The following is a 6,692-nucleotide window of genomic DNA, read 5'->3' on the forward strand; positions in this document are numbered from 1 at the left end:
TCCTCCGGCTACCCACGATCCCGACGGATCATTTTCCATTAGACAAGTAATAAGCTCGATCTTAGTTCCCGTCGACAAACCATGCGCGCTCAATTTTTCCTTCAGTTCAGTCACTTTAAAACCGTTGGGATCGGACATTTCAAAGCTTTCCGGCAAAGTATTGTTCAGCCAATCACCACGCTGCACGTTTCCTGGTCCGCACCCACACCCACGATTGCACTCGTCAACGCCTGATCCACCGAGGTCTTCCGTCACCCGCGTGCGTACGTCACCCGTCTAGCGACTCGCTATGCACCTCGTGAATCACTCCCAACGATCGCCGTGCACCCACGAACCTTCACCTCTTCGCTGATATTTTGTCTCCACCTCGTCTCTTACCGGTCTTCCGTTATCAACCGCTCACTGATCCCGGCTGAGCCCCCAAATTATGTGGTATAATAAGATAGACTGTCTTTATTTTAAATAAAATGCAGTATTAAAATGTATTACAAAAAAGTACAACAGGTAATTTATCGGACTGACAAAAATCGCGACCTGATATCGAGAGTAAACGGTCTTGTTTTTGGAGCGGCTTTGTCTCGACTGACTCGCACTCAGTCTCCTTTTCTTCTTGCTCGCACGTTAGTCCTACGCGATCAATAATATTGTTCCACGGTCTATCTCGCCGGAGACAACGGAAAGATTCAAATCCCTACACTGGTAGTAGAAAATTGACAGATCAATATAATGGACCATTTCAAGTTATACGCAAAATAAATGACGTTAATTATGAATATAAGAGAGGTAACAAAAATCAAATTTTACATGTTAATTAACTGAAACGCGCATATTTCCTATTACAGAATGATGATGCCAATTAGTTCAAACTCTTTCGAGGCCTTTACCAATCAACCATTAGCACACCTACCCGGAATCTACTTTGAAAGTGTCGGTAATCTTCTTATTTTTAGAGACTATTGGAATTTTACGTATATAAGATCGAGATTTTATGCTACAATCTCTACGGAAACAACATATCATGTTCAGGTTTACAAGAATTACAACGCATTGAACGAAAATAAACAGCAATAAAAGCAGACAGAGAAATTCTTAATGATATGATAGGACAAATTTCGAAGATTTTATTCGGCACATTAGATTCGTATAATGCTGATTATTATAACGAATAGATAGATATTGTTTATAATAATTCAAAACAATTAAGAAATCTATATAAAAACAAATCAATATTATACAATCAACTATTAATAACTTTAGTAATGTTTTTATAGCAAATAATCAAAAATTTAAAGAAATCGATTTTAATTTAAACACATTAAAGGCACACATGTTACAAAACTCTAATAAACTAACGGAAACGGAAATAAATATAAAAATAAATTCATATTTACTAGAATGTGCTGAAATGATGCTCGAATATGAATTGGAACTAGAAATACTTACCGACGCTATATTATTAGCACGCCGAGGATTACTCCATCCTAAATTCCTATCTCCCAAAGAACTGTTAATAATTTAAAAGATTCGCATCATATGATAAACAACAGAAGATTACCTGTAACACTAGTACCTAATCAATTTAATAATCTAATTGATTCTAGCAACTTAAATGTATTTTATAAAAACCATAGGTTAGTTTATATCATCGAAATTCCATTACTTGACAAAACTGACTTTACCTTATATAATGCAATTTCACTACCTATCAAACAAAATGAAGAAAATGTTTACGCATTTATTAATCCAACATACACATATATGGGACTTAGAACCGATAAACTGCAATACACACATTTAACAGATCAAGACATAGCGAAATGCAAAAAGGTTAACAACGCGATGATCTGTAAACAAACAAATTTATTATTGCAGATTACTGGTATTCATAATTGCGTCAGAACTGTTAAGATCAGCCAAATTAGATAACATATTAAAAGAATGTGATATATGTTTAATGAAACTTCATAATACTGTTTGGTACCAATTGAAATCCGCGAATTCTTGGATTCATTCAGCACAACATGAGGAAATTCTTCACATTTTATGTCCAGATGACAAACCACGTCGGACACAGTTGCATTCGAATGGAATAATTATATTATCTCAAAAATGCGATGCTATTTCAGATAATATTTTACTACATAGTCGAACCATTAATATAATAGACACTATCGAAAAAGATTTTATCCCAAACGTTAATCTAAGCACAAAAAAATTATGCGAGGACATCAAAAAGAAGAACATGTTTTGGAACTTCAATTATTAAATATCGGTAAAGTACCTCATTTGGACATTAATTTATTAAAAGCAGCAAGCTCTAGCCTGAATGAACTATATAAGGAAGCAGACGAAATAAGTAAGCATCATCGAACAATAAATCTATATGGAAGTACTATGAGTTGGTTCTATTATATAATGTATGGCATTTTGATATTAGTCACCATATATATCTTCATAAAATGTTCACTAATAAGTAAATGCATTAACATTTTTAGTAAATGCATTAACTATGTTGTATACCTAGAGAAGGCTGTACTCATTATTTCAATAACTGTTTTAATAATAATGTAACCAACAGTAACGCACAACTACGTGTAACAACCACACCACAGGAAATTACTCTTGCATCGATACCCGTCAAAGATAATGAAACACTTCAGTGTAGCGAGAACAATGATCAGGGCGCGAGAAGACAGCGTCCCCGCTCTCAAATTACCGATTATCAAATCTAAATTAATACATATATCCCATCTATGCATTGTAAATTTGATATAAATACATTTGCGAAAATATGCGATCATAGTACATAAGATCTTTTACAATGCAACCGCTTTTTCTTATTTTCTTTATATATGTATTTTACATTGTAACATTAGATTAAGTTACTATATAGTCACTTGTAATTTTGTTAAACTTATAACTATAAAAATATTCGAATTAATCTCAGATCCAGGATGATCTGTAATTTAAGGGGGAAGATGTTACGTACCGCAACTTTCCCACGCAAATATTTCACGAATAGATATCTTATTAAGAGACAGCAGTTTCTCACGCTAGATGTGGATAAGCCACAGGACACTCTTAATATCTCTTCGCGAGATATCTCTTTCGGTTAAGCGATAAGCGCATCACTTCGAGATGCCACACGACTTTATCTGCATGTGGGGACTGACTACTTTTATATCGCTGGACCTCCGAGAATGAAGGTCCAGCGATATAAAAGTAGTCAGTTCTAAGTCGTCTCTCTCTGAGAAAACATCTTCGACTTGTAGCATTGCGCCATATAAAGTCTTGTAACTAGATAACTGTACCTTTTTATTCATTATGTCGCGTTCAGCACGTAACAGTATATACATATACAGTCGGACCTCTTATCCTACGACTCTCTTATGCTACGAAACCTCTTATTCTACGACAAAAAATCCTCTCATGCTATGACCGCGAAAGGGGAATTATACCCCCACTCTCAAATTTTTGTCGTAGAATCAGAGGTTTAAGGAGAAGATTTCGGATCGAAAATGTCGTAGGGTAAGAGGTCCGACTATATATATATATATATATTATGAACAGGGGGTTTTTAGTTAGTATTCCACGCGGGATCTAGGGTGGTGAGTCCAACATAACCCTATCGGACCGGCCGGTGGGGTATGCGTAAATGCATTTACCCCCTGTCGCAAAAAAAATATAGAATTATTATAGAATTATATATAATTATTTATTATTATTATTATAGAATTTACTTCGTAAGTTAAGATTCAGCAAATCATATGTGTACAACATTTTATTTATGTTAACTTTTTATAAAAGTAAGTTTATTATATGTTACATATTTATAAGCTTTATTACATGTTTATTATGTATTTGGTAATCATATATATTGTCATACATATTTTAAAATGTTAAACAATATGTCGCAATATAAAATTATTCAAGTAAATAATATTTATATTAATACAATAATTTGTTTACAATTATAACATGTATGATACCAATATATAATAAACATGTAAGACGTATAAACATATAACATATAATAAACTTACTTTTATAAAAAGTTAATAATTGACACAAATAAAATATTCTATGCATATGATCTGATTAATTTTGGTTTACGAAATAAATTCTACAATTGAATCAATTAATTAATATAATTAATTAATAGTATAATTAAATTAGTATAGTTACTTTTAAAAATACGTTTAATTTTTGTATTATTGTATTATTATTTTTGCAATTTTTTTATAACTTTACATTTTAATTAATGGAAATATAAATTTGCACAATTTTATAATATAGAAATATATTAAATTAATTTACACAACATTGTGTCGAACATTTAATGCAAATATTATAATTATTTTAACCAAAAAATTTAACCATGCAAGTTTTTAATTAAAATGTTATAGTGGACTTCCTCACCATCTATGAGATTTCACTATTGGCGCGTTAGGTTTTTGTAATGTGGACCTTCGCCTGGAGCCCTATTGTACCACATTTTATTTTTACACATATATTTTACATTTCTATATTTTTATTTATGAGGTGTGTCTTTTGCAGACATGGTGTCTATTACAGACATGGTGTCTTTTGCAGACATGGTGTCTATTACAGACATTTATCTGAGATAAATGAAAAATCCTACTATTTATTATATTTATTATATTATATAAATAACAATGTCTGTTATTCATATAATATTATAAATATAATAAAATATAATATAATATAATAATAAAGCAATAAATAATAAAGTCACACAGTGCTCTCTTAAATATAAATTATTAAATAAGTTAAAAACGGCCATAGAGAGCAAAAATTAAGTCGTGTTAAACGAGTTAGGTCTTAATTAAACTATCATATAATAATTAAAACACAATAATAAGATATATTATAGATAATATCAGAAATGACAATAATTATTACATATGTCGCATAATCTTCAATAATAAAATTACTAATAGCGGTGTTCTATATCGCATTATCATAACGCAAATCAATCCTCATATCAAAAATTACAAATGTTAAGAGAATCTTTATATCGCATTTACGTAACTCTACTCATACGAAGATATTAAACCGACAAATGTTAACAAGAAATTACAATTCAATAATAATATAATTATTTGGATGCGTACGTTTCGAGCTCAATCTTTGAGTCTTCATCAGTGCAAAAATTAAGTCACAAATATAAAAATTTATAAATTAAAACGAGAATATTTAATAACGTGTTATGAGTATAAATGTAAAACGCTATTGTCTTAGTTGTGTGAACCTACTCCGATAGATGTTTATTACAGACGAACATAGTCAACAATAAAAGAAACCACTGACCTGATAATATTGTGTGTGAATATCAATGTTCGTTGATATCTGTAAGAATGGGTGATGTTTTTAATATAATTAATTAAATTATGTATTGATAATCACTGTTCAAAAACTGTTATGAAGCTCACTCACTCTTTAACAATATTAGTGACGGTTGGTGAACAAATTGTTGACTCGTGTACTGTGGAGTTCGATCGTAAATGTCAAGGTATACTACAAGTTATATGTATATGTAATGTTTTCCCATCACTAAATTTTAGGAAGAGCGCCAACAATATCGTGATAGACAACTGGTAAATTATCCGTATCAATTTGTAAATTTAGACCTTTCTTTTGTCTTTTGATAAATAGCATCTCAGAGATTAGCCTTTTAGTATAATATGGAGCCTCATCAAGTATTTTAACGTTATCCCAGTCAAAATCATGGTTAAGCTCCCTTCTATGATTAGTAATTACAGAGTTTGTGTTAGTATTGTGGTGTATATGTCTTTTATGCTCTGTGATTCTAGTTTTTAACTTTCGGGATGTTTGACCAACATATGAGACCTCATATTGGTTGCAATTAATTTTGTATACGACGTTCGTTTTTAATTCAGATGGAATGGTGTCTTTGTGAGTTCTAATTATTTTATTTAATTTATTTATGCTATAATATGCGAGTTTCACTCTCGAATTTTTAGTTATACCCCTGAATTTATCTATTATTCCTTGTATATATGGAATCGTGAAATAAACCGGTTCACAGCATTTGGTATGTCACTAATAAGAATCTTATTGTTAATAATAGAATTTAAACGTGACTGGATGACATTAAAAATTAGTTTTAATGGATAATTGTTGTTTAACAGGATTCTGATGATCAAATCGAAATTTTTGCTGTGATATTTAGGATTTGAGAGAAAGACTGTTCTGTCCACTAAACTAATAATTGTACCCTTTTTTTGTTGTAGTGGGTGGTGTGAGAAATAGTTTAGATATCTTCCTGAATATGTGGGTTTGTGATACCAGTCAAATATTAAAATATTGTTTTCAATCATGAATGTTAAGTCAAGGAAATTAATTCTATTATCCTTCTCTATTTCTATAGTGAATTGTAATCTGTCATGTTGAGAATTAAAACTATTAAGTGTGTAATGTATAGAGTCAGAGGGTACAGCCATGATTATGTCATCCACAAATCTAAAATAAAACTGGGGATTGAAATATAACGTGTTCAAAGCTTTCGTCTCTAAGTCTTGCATAACTATGTCAGCTATAATGGGTGATAATGGTGAGCCCATGGGAGTTCCGAATGTTTGTCTATATGTGACTTTATTAAATGTAAAATACGTACAGTTTAAGATCATCCTAATCCCATTTAAAAACTC

General features: G+C 31.1%; 1 pseudogene; it reads left to right on the forward strand.

Moving 5' to 3' along the window:
- Positions 1 to 843: 843 nt before the first annotated feature.
- Positions 844 to 2,266, forward strand: LOC140672721 (uncharacterized; annotated as a pseudogene).
- Positions 2,267 to 6,692: the final 4,426 nt, after the last annotated feature.

The sequence above is a fragment of the Anoplolepis gracilipes genome, chromosome 13, assembly GCF_047496725.1.
Source record: "Anoplolepis gracilipes chromosome 13, ASM4749672v1, whole genome shotgun sequence".
Lineage (NCBI taxonomy): Eukaryota > Metazoa > Arthropoda > Insecta > Hymenoptera > Formicidae > Anoplolepis > Anoplolepis gracilipes.